The sequence below is a fragment of the Oryzias latipes genome, chromosome 1 (genome assembly GCF_053564925.1).
Source record: "Oryzias latipes strain Hd-rR chromosome 1, Olatipes_Hd-rR_3.1".
In the NCBI taxonomy this organism is placed as follows: Eukaryota; Metazoa; Chordata; class Actinopteri; order Beloniformes; family Adrianichthyidae; genus Oryzias; species Oryzias latipes.
Window position 1 is genome coordinate 3,548,425 of NC_136237.1, and position 12,621 is coordinate 3,561,045.

At 42.8% G+C, this 12,621-nt stretch overlaps 25 non-coding genes across 25 annotated transcripts; 12 read left to right on the forward strand and 13 right to left on the reverse strand.

Annotated features, from left to right (window-relative positions):
* The first annotated feature begins 143 nt into the window (after positions 1–143).
* trnae-uuc (transfer RNA glutamic acid (anticodon UUC)) lies at positions 144–215 on the forward strand. The gene has a single exon. It is a non-coding gene; the product is annotated as a tRNA-Glu (tRNA).
* Positions 216–531: 316 nt separating this feature from the next.
* Positions 532–602, reverse strand: trnag-ucc (transfer RNA glycine (anticodon UCC)). Its single transcript has one exon. It is a non-coding gene; the product is annotated as a tRNA-Gly (tRNA).
* Positions 603–1,180: 578 nt separating this feature from the next.
* Positions 1,181–1,251, reverse strand: trnag-gcc (transfer RNA glycine (anticodon GCC)). The gene has a single exon. It is a non-coding gene; the product is annotated as a tRNA-Gly (tRNA).
* A 462-nt stretch (positions 1,252–1,713) lies between these two features.
* trnae-cuc (transfer RNA glutamic acid (anticodon CUC)) lies at positions 1,714–1,785 on the forward strand. The gene has a single exon. It is a non-coding gene; the product is annotated as a tRNA-Glu (tRNA).
* Positions 1,786–2,130: 345 nt separating this feature from the next.
* On the reverse strand, positions 2,131–2,201 carry trnag-ucc (transfer RNA glycine (anticodon UCC)). Its single transcript has one exon. It is a non-coding gene; the product is annotated as a tRNA-Gly (tRNA).
* A 193-nt stretch (positions 2,202–2,394) lies between these two features.
* On the forward strand, positions 2,395–2,466 carry trnae-uuc (transfer RNA glutamic acid (anticodon UUC)). Its single transcript has one exon. It is a non-coding gene; the product is annotated as a tRNA-Glu (tRNA).
* Positions 2,467–2,783: 317 nt separating this feature from the next.
* trnag-ucc (transfer RNA glycine (anticodon UCC)) lies at positions 2,784–2,854 on the reverse strand. Its single transcript has one exon. It is a non-coding gene; the product is annotated as a tRNA-Gly (tRNA).
* Positions 2,855–3,432: 578 nt separating this feature from the next.
* Positions 3,433–3,503, reverse strand: trnag-gcc (transfer RNA glycine (anticodon GCC)). The gene has a single exon. It is a non-coding gene; the product is annotated as a tRNA-Gly (tRNA).
* A 462-nt stretch (positions 3,504–3,965) lies between these two features.
* On the forward strand, positions 3,966–4,037 carry trnae-cuc (transfer RNA glutamic acid (anticodon CUC)). Its single transcript has one exon. It is a non-coding gene; the product is annotated as a tRNA-Glu (tRNA).
* A 344-nt stretch (positions 4,038–4,381) lies between these two features.
* On the reverse strand, positions 4,382–4,452 carry trnag-ucc (transfer RNA glycine (anticodon UCC)). The gene has a single exon. It is a non-coding gene; the product is annotated as a tRNA-Gly (tRNA).
* A 193-nt stretch (positions 4,453–4,645) lies between these two features.
* On the forward strand, positions 4,646–4,717 carry trnae-uuc (transfer RNA glutamic acid (anticodon UUC)). The gene has a single exon. It is a non-coding gene; the product is annotated as a tRNA-Glu (tRNA).
* Positions 4,718–5,030: 313 nt separating this feature from the next.
* Positions 5,031–5,101, reverse strand: trnag-gcc (transfer RNA glycine (anticodon GCC)). The gene has a single exon. It is a non-coding gene; the product is annotated as a tRNA-Gly (tRNA).
* Positions 5,102–5,563: 462 nt separating this feature from the next.
* trnae-cuc (transfer RNA glutamic acid (anticodon CUC)) lies at positions 5,564–5,635 on the forward strand. The gene has a single exon. It is a non-coding gene; the product is annotated as a tRNA-Glu (tRNA).
* Positions 5,636–7,185: 1,550 nt separating this feature from the next.
* Positions 7,186–7,257, forward strand: trnae-uuc (transfer RNA glutamic acid (anticodon UUC)). The gene has a single exon. It is a non-coding gene; the product is annotated as a tRNA-Glu (tRNA).
* A 313-nt stretch (positions 7,258–7,570) lies between these two features.
* Positions 7,571–7,641, reverse strand: trnag-gcc (transfer RNA glycine (anticodon GCC)). The gene has a single exon. It is a non-coding gene; the product is annotated as a tRNA-Gly (tRNA).
* A 1,132-nt stretch (positions 7,642–8,773) lies between these two features.
* Positions 8,774–8,845, forward strand: trnae-uuc (transfer RNA glutamic acid (anticodon UUC)). The gene has a single exon. It is a non-coding gene; the product is annotated as a tRNA-Glu (tRNA).
* Positions 8,846–9,158: 313 nt separating this feature from the next.
* Positions 9,159–9,229, reverse strand: trnag-gcc (transfer RNA glycine (anticodon GCC)). The gene has a single exon. It is a non-coding gene; the product is annotated as a tRNA-Gly (tRNA).
* A 462-nt stretch (positions 9,230–9,691) lies between these two features.
* trnae-cuc (transfer RNA glutamic acid (anticodon CUC)) lies at positions 9,692–9,763 on the forward strand. Its single transcript has one exon. It is a non-coding gene; the product is annotated as a tRNA-Glu (tRNA).
* Positions 9,764–10,108: 345 nt separating this feature from the next.
* Positions 10,109–10,179, reverse strand: trnag-ucc (transfer RNA glycine (anticodon UCC)). Its single transcript has one exon. It is a non-coding gene; the product is annotated as a tRNA-Gly (tRNA).
* A 193-nt stretch (positions 10,180–10,372) lies between these two features.
* Positions 10,373–10,444, forward strand: trnae-uuc (transfer RNA glutamic acid (anticodon UUC)). The gene has a single exon. It is a non-coding gene; the product is annotated as a tRNA-Glu (tRNA).
* A 313-nt stretch (positions 10,445–10,757) lies between these two features.
* Positions 10,758–10,828, reverse strand: trnag-gcc (transfer RNA glycine (anticodon GCC)). The gene has a single exon. It is a non-coding gene; the product is annotated as a tRNA-Gly (tRNA).
* Positions 10,829–11,290: 462 nt separating this feature from the next.
* On the forward strand, positions 11,291–11,362 carry trnae-cuc (transfer RNA glutamic acid (anticodon CUC)). Its single transcript has one exon. It is a non-coding gene; the product is annotated as a tRNA-Glu (tRNA).
* A 345-nt stretch (positions 11,363–11,707) lies between these two features.
* trnag-ucc (transfer RNA glycine (anticodon UCC)) lies at positions 11,708–11,778 on the reverse strand. The gene has a single exon. It is a non-coding gene; the product is annotated as a tRNA-Gly (tRNA).
* A 193-nt stretch (positions 11,779–11,971) lies between these two features.
* Positions 11,972–12,043, forward strand: trnae-uuc (transfer RNA glutamic acid (anticodon UUC)). The gene has a single exon. It is a non-coding gene; the product is annotated as a tRNA-Glu (tRNA).
* Positions 12,044–12,356: 313 nt separating this feature from the next.
* On the reverse strand, positions 12,357–12,427 carry trnag-gcc (transfer RNA glycine (anticodon GCC)). The gene has a single exon. It is a non-coding gene; the product is annotated as a tRNA-Gly (tRNA).
* Positions 12,428–12,621: the final 194 nt, after the last annotated feature.

Genomic DNA, 12,621 nt, shown 5'->3' on the forward strand with positions numbered 1-12,621 from the left:
CAAAGTTGTGCAAGGAAGAGTCCCCACATCCAGTCCAAGAACCCATCATTGTTGCACAGTAGCCCAAGCCATTCACCCACCCAGCTATGACATCCCCTACGCCACCAATGCCAACTCTCTTGAAGCATTACCACAGGAGAATTTCCCTGATGGTCTAATGGCTAGGATTTGGCGCTTTCACCGCCACGGACCGGGTTCAATTCCCGGTCAGGGAATCCACCCTAGTTTAGCCTATGCACATAATGACACACATTATAAACCACTTTTCAATAGAGACTTATCTAAGACTTGAACCAACCTTGTCATTTGAACACATTCTAAACAAGGGATTCCAAGAGAAGCAAATATTTCTCAGCATTGAATGATTTCTCTGGCAATATAGACATGAAGATGGAAAATTCGACACTTCAGTAGTGTGTGGGCTATGTTTTCCATGTCTTGGATCAACATTAGACATTACAGGTTGACATTTTACAGGTTTTATTTCAATAATATTTAGCATGAAGTTTAATTCTCAAAAACGCTAATCAATGCATTGGCTGGGAATTGAACCCAGGTCAACTGCTTGGAAGGCAGCTATGCTACCACTATACCACCAATGCCCACTGTGTCAAAAGGACACCGTATTAAAACTAGAATGTCTAAGACTGTGCAAAGTTGTGCAAGGAAGATTCCCCACATCCAGTCCAAGAACCCATCATTGTTGCACAGTAGCCCAAGCCATTCACCCGCCCAGCTATGACATCCCCTATGCTACCAATGCCAACTCTCTTGAAGCATTTCCACAGGAGAATTTCCCTGATGGTCTAATGGCTAGGATTTGGTGCTTTCACCGACACGGTCTGGGTTCAATTCCCGGTCAGGGAATCCTCTATGTTCAAAAGGAAACTGGCATGAAACACTAGTTTAACCTACAATGACACACATCCTGAACCATTTTTCAAAGAGAGACCAACCTTGCGTGTTGACAACATCCTAAACAAGATAACCCAATGAATGAAAGCATCTCTCAGCATTGAATGATTTCTCTTACAAGACGAAAACGCCAGCATTTCTGTAGTGTGAGCTAAGCTTTCCTTGTCATAGATCGACATTGGGCTTTTTACGTTGACACTCTACATGTTTTAATGAAATACTTTGACACAAGAAGGTTACTGAACATAACAAAAACAGCAATCAATGCATTGGCTGGGAATTGAACCCAGGTCAACTGCATGGCAAGCAGCTATGCTACCACTATACCACCAATGCCCACACAAGTGATGCTACCCCCACATTAAAGGTAGAATCTCCCAGCCTGTGCAAATTTCTGCAGGGAAGAGTTCCCGCCTCTAGTCCAAGAGCCCATCATTGTTGCACAGTGGCACAAGCCATTTACTTGCCCATGTATATGTTTATGCAGTAATTAATGTGCATTTGAACTATCAGCCCAGGAGTACTAGCAGCATGTGTGGGGCAGAGTTACCTGATCCATCTGGACATCTGTTTGACTTTTTAAAGTAGACACATGTTGCAGTCAAGAAGACAAACATCCCAATGGCAGCAAGATGAACAACACAACAAACTGAAGAAATTTGCTACAGTAAAAATAAATGGGCACTGTTCCAAAAATCAGAAATATCTACAACAAGGCCACATCAAAATTGCAGTCTTTTGCAACGTATGCTAATTCTTGTAGTCTGTTAAAAATGTTGTTTGCTTCATGCAGGAATTTCCCTGATGGTCTAATGGCTAGGATTTGGCGCTCTCACCGCCACGGTCCGGGTTCAATTCCCGGTCAGGGAATCCACCATGTTTAAAGGAGAACTCACCTGAAACCCTAGTTTAGCCTATGCACATAATGACACACATTATAAACCACTTTTCAATAGAGACTTAACTAAGACTTGAACCAACCTTGTCATTTGAACACATTCTAAACAAGGGATTCCAAGAGAAGCAAATATTTCTCAGCATTTGAATGATTTCTCTGGCAATATAGACATGAAGATGGAAAATTCGACACTTCAGTAGTGTGTGGGCTATGTTTTCCATGTCTTGGATCAACATAAGACATTACAGGTTGACATTTTACAGGTTTTATTTCAATAATATTTAGCATGAAGTTTAATTCTCAAAAACACTAATCAATGCATTGGCTGGGAATTGAACCCAGGTCAACTGCTTGGAAGGCAGCTATGCTAACACTATACCACCAATGCCCACTGTGTCAAAAGGACACCGCATTAAAACTAGAATGTCTAAGACTGTGCAAAGTTGTGCAAGGAAGAGTCCCCACATCCAGTCCAAGAACCCATCATTGTTGCACAGTAGCCCAAGCCATTCACCCACCCAGCTATGACATCCCCTACGCCACCAATGCCAACTCTCTTGAAGCATTACCACAGGAGAATTTCCCTGATGGTCTAATGGCTAGGATTTGGCGCTTTCACCGCCACGGACCGGGTTCAATTCCCGGTCAGGGAATCCACCCTAGTTTAGCCTATGCACATAATGACACACATTATAAACCACTTTTCAATAGAGACTTATCTAAGACTTGAACCAACCTTGTCATTTGAACACATTCTAAACAAGGGATTCCAAGAGAAGCAAATATTTCTCAGCATTTGAATGATTTCTCTGGCAATATAGACATGAAGATGGAAAATTCGACACTTCAGTAGTGTGTGGGCTATGTTTTCCATGTCTTGGATCAACATTAGACATTACAGGTTGACATTTTACAGGTTTTATTTCAATAATATTTAGCATGAAGTTTAATTCTCAAAAACGCTAATCAATGCATTGGCTGGGAATTGAACCCAGGTCAACTGCTTGGAAGGCAGCTATGCTACCACTATACCACCAATGCCCACTGTGTCAAAAGGACACCGCATTAAAACTAGAATGTCTAAGACTGTGCAAAGTTGTGCAAGGAAGAGTCCCCACATCCAGTCCAAGAACCCATCATTGTTGCACAGTAGCCCAAGCCATTCACCCGCCCAGCTATGACATCCCCTATGCTACCAATGCCAACTCTCTTGAAGCATTTCCACAGGAGAATTTCCCTGATGGTCTAATGGCTAGGATTTGGCGCTTTCACCGCCACGGTCTGGGTTCAATTCCCGGTCAGCGAATCCTCTATGTTCAAAAGGAAACTGGCATGAAACACTACTTTAACCTACAATGACACACATCCTGAACCATTTTTCAAAGAGACACCAACCTTGTGTGTTGACCACATCCTAAAGAAGATAACTCAATGAATGAAAGCATCTCTCAGCATTGAATGATTTCTCTTACAAGACGAAAACGCCAGCATTTCAGTAGTGTGAGCTAAGCTTTCCTTGTCATAGATCGACATTGGGCTTTTTACGTTGACACTCTACATGTTTTAATGAAATACTTTGACACAAGAAGGTTTCTGAACATAACAAAAACAGCAATCAATGCATTGGCTGGGAATTGAACCCAGGTAAACTGCATGGCAGGCAGCTATGCTACCACTATACCACCAATGCCCACACAAGTGATGCTACCCCCACATTAAAGGTAGAATCTCCCAGCCTGTGCAAATTTCTGCAGGGAAGAGTTCCCGCCTCTAGTCCAAGAGCCCATCATTGTTGCACAGTGGCACAAGCCATTTACTTGCCCATGTATATGTTTATGCAGTAATTAATGTGCATTTGAACTATCAGCCCAGGAGTACTAGCAGCATGTGTGGGGCAGAGTTACCTGATCCATCTGGACATCTGTTTGACTTTTTAAAGTAGACACATGTTGCAGTCAAGAAGACAAACATCCCAATGGCAGCAAGATGAACAACACAACAAACTGAAGAAATTTGCTACAGTAAAAATAAATGGTCACTGTTCCAAAAATCAGAAATATCTACAACAAGGCCACATCAAAATTGCAGTCTTTTGCAACGTATGCTAATTCTTGTAGTCTGTTAAAAATGTTGTTTGCTTCATGCAGGAATTTCCCTGATGGTCTAATGGCTAGGATTTGGCGCTCTCACCGCCACGGTCCGGGTTCAATTCCCGGTCAGGGAATCCACCATGTTTAAAGGAGAACTCACCTGAAACCCTAGTTTAGCCTATGCACATAATGACACACATTATAAACCACTTTTCAATAGAGACTTATCTAAGACTTGAACCAACCTTGTCCTTTGAACACATTCTAAACAAGGGATTCCAAGAGAAGCAAACATTTCTCAGCATTGAATGATTTCTCTGGCAATATAGACATGAAGATGGAAAATTCGACACTTCAGTAGTGTGTGGGCTATGTTTTCCATGTCTTGGATCAACATTAGACATTACAGGTTGACATTTTACAGGTTTTATTTCAATAATATTTAGCATGAAGTTTAATTCTCACAAACACTAAACAATGCATTGGCTGGGAATTGAATCCAGGTCAACTGCTTGGAAGGCAGCTATGCTACCACTATACCACCAATGCCCACTGTGTCAAAAGGACACCGCATTAAAACTAGAATGTCTAAGACTGTGCAAAGTTGTGCAAGGAAGAGTCCCCACATCCAGTCCAAGAACCCATCATTGTTGCACAGTAGCCCAAGCCATTCACCCGCCCAGCTATGACATCCCCTATGCTACCAATGCCAACTCTCTTGAAGCATTTCCACAGGAGAATTTCCCTGATGGTCTAATGGCTAGGATTTGGCGCTTTCACCGCCACGGTCCGGGTTCAATTCCCGGTCAGGGAATCCTCTATGTTCAAAAGGAAACTGGCCAGAAACACTAGTTTAACCTACAATGACACACATCCTGAACCATTTTTCAAAGAGAGACCAACCTTGCGTGTTGACCACATCCTAAAGAAGATAACCCAATGAATGAAAGCATCTCTCAGCATTGAATGATTTCTCTTACAAGACGAAAACACCAGCATTTCAGCAGTGTGAGCTAAGCTTTCCTTGTCATAGATCGACATTGGGCTTTTTACATTGACACTCTACATGTTTTAATGAAATACTTTGACACAAGAAGGTTACTGAACATAACAAAAACAGCAATCAATGCATTGTCTGGGAATTGAACCCAGGTCAACTGCATGGCAAGCAGCTATGCTACCACTATACCACCAATGCCCACACAAGTGATGATACCCCCACATTAAAGGTAGAATCTCCCAGCCTGTGCAAATTTCTGCAGGGAAGAGTTCCCGCCTCTAGTCCAAGAGCCCATCATTGTTGCACAGTGGCACAAGCCATTTACTTGCCCTTGTATATGTTTATGCAGTAATTAATGTGCATTTGAACTATCAGCCCAGGAGTACTAGCAGCATGTGTGGGGCAGAGTTACCTGATCCATCTGGACATCTGTTTGACTTTTTAAAGTAGACACATGTTGCAGTCAAGAAGACAAACATCCCAATGGCAGCAAGATGAACAACACAACAAACTGAAGAAATTTGCTACAGTAAAAATAAATGGGCACTGTTCCAAAAATCAGAAATATCTACAACAAGGCCACATCAAAATTGCAGTCTTTTGCAACGTATGCTAATTCTTGTAGTCTGTTAAAAATGTTGTTTGCTTCATGCAGGAATTTCCCTGATGGTCTAATGGCTAGGATTTGGCGCTCTCACCGCCACGGTCCGGGTTCAATTCCCGGTCAGGGAATCCACCATGTTTAAAGGAGAACTCACCTGAAACCCTAGTTTAGCCTATGCACATAATGACACACATTATAAACCACTTTTCAGGAGGAGGAGGGAGGAGGGGAGGTGGGACTACACCAAGGATCAGCTTTGAGTCCTTTTTTGTTTGCTATGTTGATGGACAGGCTGACAGACGAGGTAAGACAGGAATCTCCCTGGACAATGATGTTTGCGGATGACATTGTAATTTGCAGTGAGAGTAGAGAGCAGGTGGAGGAACAGCTAGAGAGGTGGAGGTTTGCTCTGGAAAGAAGAGGCATGAAGGTCAGTCGTAGTAAGACAGAATACATGTGTCTGAACGAGAGGGATCAAGGTAGAAGCGTTAGGTTACAGGGGGCTGAGGTGAAGAAGGTGCAGGAGTTTAAGTACTTGGGGTCAACAGTTCAGTGTGATGGGGAGTGTGGAAAAGAGGTGAAGAGGCGAGTGCAGGCAGGTTGGAGCGGGTGGAGGAAAGTGTCAGGAGTGTTGTGTGACAGAAGAGTGCCAGCAAGACTCAAAGGAAAGGTGTACAAGACAGTGGTGAGACCAGCTCTGCTCTATGGGTTAGAGACGGTAGCAGTGAGACAGAGACAAGAGGCTGAGATGGAGGTAGCGGAGATGAAGATGTTGAGGTTCTCCTTAGGAGTGACCAGGTTAGACAGGATAAGGAACGAGTACATCAGAGGGACGGCTCATGTTGCCTGTGTTAGGGACAAAGTCAGAGAAGCCAGACTGAGATGGTTTGGACATGTTCAGAGGAGGGATAGTGGATATATTGGTAGAAGGATGTTGGAGATGGAGCTGCCTGGCAGGAGGGCGAGAGGACGGCCAAAGAGGAGATACATGGGCGAGAGGACGGCCAAAGAGGAGATACATGGATGTCTTAACAGAGGACATGAAGTTGGCTAATGTTAGGGTAGAAGATGTCCATGATAGAGTGAGGTGGAAAAGGATGATTCGCTGTGGCGACCCCTGATGGGAAAAGCCGAAAGAGAAAAGAAGATAAACCACTTTTCAATAGAGACTTATCTAAGACTTGAACCAACCTTGTCATTTGAACACATTCTAAACAAGGGATTCCAAGAGAAGCAAACATTTCTCAGCATTGAATGATTTCTCTGGCAATATAGACATGAAGATGGAAAATTCGACACTTCAGTAGTGTGTGGGCTATGTTTTCCATGTCTTGGATCAACATTAGACATTACAGGTTGACATTTTACAGGTTTTATTTCAATAATATTTAGCATGAAGTTTAATTCTCAAAAACTCTAATCAATGCATTGGCTGGGAATTGAACCCAGGTCAACTGCTTGGAAGGCAGCTATGCTACCACTATACCACTGTGTCAAAAGGACACCGCATTAAAACTAGAATGTCTAAGACTGTGCAAAGTTGTGCAAGGAAGAGTCCCCACATCCAGTCCAAGAACCCATCATTGTTGCACAGTAGCCCAAGCCATTCACCCGCCAAGCTATGACATCCCCTATGCTACCAATGCCAACTCTCTTGAAGCATTTCCACAGGAGAATTTCCCTGATGGTCTAATGGCTAGGATTTGGCGCTTTCACCGCCACGGTCCGGGTTCAATTCCCGGTCAGGGAATCCTCTATGTTCAAAAGGAAACTGGCATGAAACACTAGTTTAACCTACAATGACACACATCCTGAACCATTTTTCAAAGAGAGACCAACCTTGCGTGTTGACCACATCCTACAGAAGATAACCCCATGAATGAAAGCATCTCTCAGCATTGAATGATTTCTCTTACAAGACGAAAACGCCAGCATTTCAGTAGTGTGAGCTAAGCTTTCCTTGTCATAGATCGACATTGGGCTTTTTACGTTGACACTCTACATGTTTTAATGAAATACTTTGACACAAGAAGGTTACTGAACATAACAAAAACAGCAATCAATGCATTGGCTGGGAATTGAACCCAGGTCAACTGTATGGCAAGCAGCTATGCTACCACTATACCACCAATGCCCACACAAGTGATGCTACCCCCACATTAAAGGTAGAATCTCCCAGCCTGTGCAAATTTCTGCAGGGAAGAGTTCCCGCCTCTAGTCCAAGAGCCCATCATTGTTGCACAGTGGCACAAGCCATTTACTTGCCCATGTATATGTTTATGCAGTAATTAATGTGCATTTGAACTATCAGCCCAGGAGTACTAGCAGCATGTGTGGGGCAGAGTTACCTGATCCATCTGGACATCTGTTTGACTTTTTAAAGTAGACACATGTTGCAGTCAAGAAGACAAACATCCCAATGGCAGCAAGATGAACAACACAACAAACTGAAGAAATTTGCTACAGTAAAAATAAATGGGCACTGTTCCAAAAATCAGAAATATCTACAACAAGGCCACATCAAAATTGCAGTCTTTTGCAACGTATGCTAATTCTTGTAGTCTGTTAAAAATGTTGTTTGCTTCATGCAGGAATTTCCCTGATGCTCTAATGGCTAGGATTTGGCGCTCTCACCGCCACGGTCCGGGTTCAATTCCCAGTCAGGGAATCCACCATGTTTAAAGGAGAACTCACCTGAAACCCTAGTTTAGCCTATGCACATAATGACACACATTATAAACCACTTTTCAATAGAGACTTATCTAAGACTTGAACCAACCTTGTCATTTGAACACATTCTAAACAAGGGATTCCAAGAGAAGCAAACATTTCTCAGCATTGAATGATTTCTCTGGCAATATAGACATGAAGATGGAAAATTCGACACTTCAGTAGTGTGTGGGCTATGTTTTCCATGTCTTGGATCAACATTAGACATTACAGGTTGACATTTTACAGGTTTTATTTCAATAATATTTAGCATGAAGTTTAATTCTCAAAAACTCTAATCAATGCATTGGCTGGGAATTGAACCCAGGTCAACTGCTTGGAAGGCAGCTATGCTACCACTATACCACTGTGTCAAAAGGACACCGCATTAAAACTAGAATGTCTAAGACTGTGCAAAGTTGTGCAAGGAAGAGTCCCCACATCCAGTCCAAGAACCCATCATTGTTGCACAGTAGCCCAAGCCATTCACCCGCCCAGCTATGACATCCCCTATGCTACCAATGCCAACTCTCTTGAAGCATTTCCACAGGAGAATTTCCCTGATGGTCTAATGGCTAGGATTTGGCGCTTTCACCGCCACGGTCCGGGTTCAATTCCCGGTCAGGGAATCCTCTATGTTCAAAAGGAAACTGGCATGAAACACTAGTTTAACCTACAATGACACACATCCTGAACCATTTTTCGAAGAGAGACCAACCTTGCGTGTTGACCACATCCTACAGAAGATAACCCCATGAATGAAAGCATCTCTCAGCATTGAATGATTTCTCTTACAAGACGAAAACGCCAGCATTTCAGTAGTGTGAGCTAAGCTTTCCTTGTCATAGATCGACATTGGGCTTTTTACGTTGACACTCTACATGTTTTAATGAAATACTTTGACACAAGAAGGTTACTGAACATAACAAAAACAGCAATCAATGCATTGGCTGGGAATTGAACCCAGGTCAACTGTATGGCAAGCAGCTATGCTACCACTATACCACCAATGCCCACACAAGTGATGCTACCCCCACATTAAAGGTAGAATCTCCCAGCCTGTGCAAATTTCTGCAGGGAAGAGTTCCCGCCTCTAGTCCAAGAGCCCATCATTGTTGCACAGTGGCACAAGCCATTTACTTTCCCATGTATATGTTTATGCAGTAATTAATGTGCATTTGAACTATCAGCCCAGGAGTACTAGCAGCATGTGTGGGGCAGAGTTACCTGATCCATCTGGACATCTGTTTGACTTTTTAAAGTAGACACATGTTGCAGTCAAGAAGACAAACATCCCAATGGCAGCAAGATGAACAACACAACAAACTGAAGAAATTTGCTACAGTAAAAATAAATGGGCACTGTTCCAAAAATCAGAAATATCTACAACAAGGCCACATCAAAATTGCAGTCTTTTGCAACGTATGCTAATTCTTGTAGTCTGTTAAAAATGTTGTTTGCTTCATGCAGGAATTTCCCTGATGGTCTAATGGCTAGGATTTGGTGCTCTCACCGCCACGGTCCGGGTTCAATTCCCGGTCAGGGAATCCACCATGTTTAAAGGAGAACTCACCTGAAACCCTAGTTTAGCCTATGCACATAATGACACACATTATAAACCACTTTTCAATAGAGACTTATCTAAGACTTGAACCAACCTTGTCATTTGAACACGTTCTAAACAAGGGATTCCAAGAGAAGCAAATATTTCTCAGCATTTGAATGATTTCTCTGGCAATATAGACATGAAGATGGAAAATTCGACACTTCAGTAGTGTGTGGGCTATGTTTTCCATGTCTTGGATCAACATTAGACATTACAGGTTGACATTTTACAGGTTTTATTTCAATAATATTTAGCATGAAGTTTAATTCTCAAAAACACTAATCAATGCATTGGCTGGGAATTGAACACAGGTCAACTGCTTGGAAGGCAGCTATGCTACCACTATACCACCAATGCCCACTGTGTCAAAAGGACACCGCATTAAAACTAGAATGTCTAAGACTGTGCAAAGTTGTGCAAGGAAGAGTCCCCACATCCAGTCCAAGAACCCATCATTGTTGCACAGTAGCCCAAGCCATTCACCCGCCCAGCTATGACATCCCCTATGCTACCAATGCCAACTCTCTTGAAGCATTTCCACAGGAGAATTTCCCTGATGGTCTAATGGCTAGGATTTGGCGCTTTCACCGCCACGGTCCGGGTCCAATTCCCGGTCAGGGAATCCTCTATGTTCAAAAGGAAACTGGCCAGAAACACTAGTTTAACCTACAATGACACACATCCTGAACCATTTTTCAAAGAGAGACCAACCTTGCGTGTTGACCACATCCTAAAGAAGATAACCCAATGAATGAAAGCATCTCTCAGCATTGAATGATTTCTCTTACAAGACGAAAACACCAGCATTTCAGCAGTGTGAGCTAAGCTTTCCTTGTCATAGATCGACATTGGGCTTTTTACGTTGACACTCTACATGTTTTAATGAAATACTTTGACACAAGAAGGTTACTGAACATAACAAAAACAGCAATCAATGCATTGGCTGGGAATTGAACCCAGGTCAACTGCATGGCAAGCAGCTATGCTACCACTATACCACCAATGCCCACAAAAGTGATGCTACCCCCACATTAAAGGTAGAATCTCCCAGCCTGTGCAAATTTCTGCAGGGAAGAGTTCCCGCCTCTAGTCCAAGAGCGCATCATTGTTGCACAGTGGCACAAGCCATTTACTTGCCCTTGTATATGTTTATGCAGTAATTAATGTGCATTTGAACTATCAGCCCAGGAGTACTAGCAGCATGTGTGGGGCAGAGTTACCTGATCCATCTGGACATCTGTTTGACTTTTTAAAGTAGACACATGTTGCAGTCAAGAAGACAAACATCCCAATGGCAGCAAGATGAACAACACAACAAACTGAAGAAATTTGCTACAGTAAAAATAAATGGGCACTGTTCCAAAAATCAGAAATATCTACAACAAGGCCACATCAAAATTGCAGTCTTTTGCAACGTATGCTAATTCTTGTAGTCTGTTAAAAATGTTGTTTGCTTCATGCAGGAATTTCCCTGATGGTCTAATGGCTAGGATTTGGCGCTCTCACCGCCACGGTCCGGGTTCAATTCCCGGTCAGGGAATCCACCATGTTTAAAGGAGAACTCACCTGAAACCCTTGTTTAGCCTATGCACATAATGACACACATTATAAACCACTTTTCAATAGAGACTTATCTAAGACTTGAACCAACCTTGTCATTTGAACACGTTCTAAACAAGGGATTCCAAGAGAAGCAAATATTTCTCAGCATTTGAATGATTTCTCTGGCAATATAGACATGAAGATGGAAAATTCGACACTTCAGTAGTGTGTGGGCTATGTTTTCCATGTCTTGGATCAACATTAGACATTACAGGTTGACATTTTACAGGTTTTATTTCAATAATATTTAGCATGAAGTTTAATTCTCAAAAACACTAATCAATGCATTGGCTGGGAATTGAACACAGGTCAACTGCTTGGAAGGCAGCTATGCTACCACTATACCACCAATGCCCACTGTGTCAAAAGGACACCGCATTAAAACTAGAATGTCTAAGACTGTGCAAAGTTGTGCAAGGAAGAGTCCCCACATCCAGTCCAAGAACCCATCATTGTTGCACAGTAGCCCAAGCCATTCACCCGCCCAGCTATGACATCCCCTATGCTACCAATGCCAACTCTCTTGAAGCATTTCCACAGGAGAATTTCCCTGATGGTCTAATGGCTAGGATTTGGCGCTTTCACCGCCACGGTCCGGGTTCAATTCCCGGTCAGGGAATCCTCTATGTTCAAAAGGAAACTGGCATGAAACACTAGTTTAACCTACAATGACACACATCCTGAACCATTTTTCAAAGAGAGACCAACCTTGCGTGTTGACCACATCCTACAGAAGATAACCCCATGAATGAAAGCATCTCTCAGCATTGAATGATTTCTCTTACAAGACGAAAACGCCAGCATTTCAGTAGTGTGAGCTAAGCTTTCCTTGTCATAGATCGACATTGGGCTTTTTACGTTGACACTATACATGTTTTAATGAAATACTTTGACACAAGAAGGTTACTGAACATAACAAAAACAGCAATCAATGCATTGGCTGGGAATTGAACCCAGGTCAACTGTATGGCAAGCAGCTATGCTACCACTATACCACCAATGCCCACACAAGTGATGCTACCCCCACATTAAAGGTAGAATCTCCCAGCCTGTGCAAATTTCTGCAGGGAAGAGTTCCCGCCTCTAGTCCAAGAGCCCATCATTGTTGCACAGTGGCACAAGCCATTTACTTGCCCATGTATATGTTTATGCAGTAATTAATGTGCATTTGAACTATCAGCCCAGGAGTACTAGCAG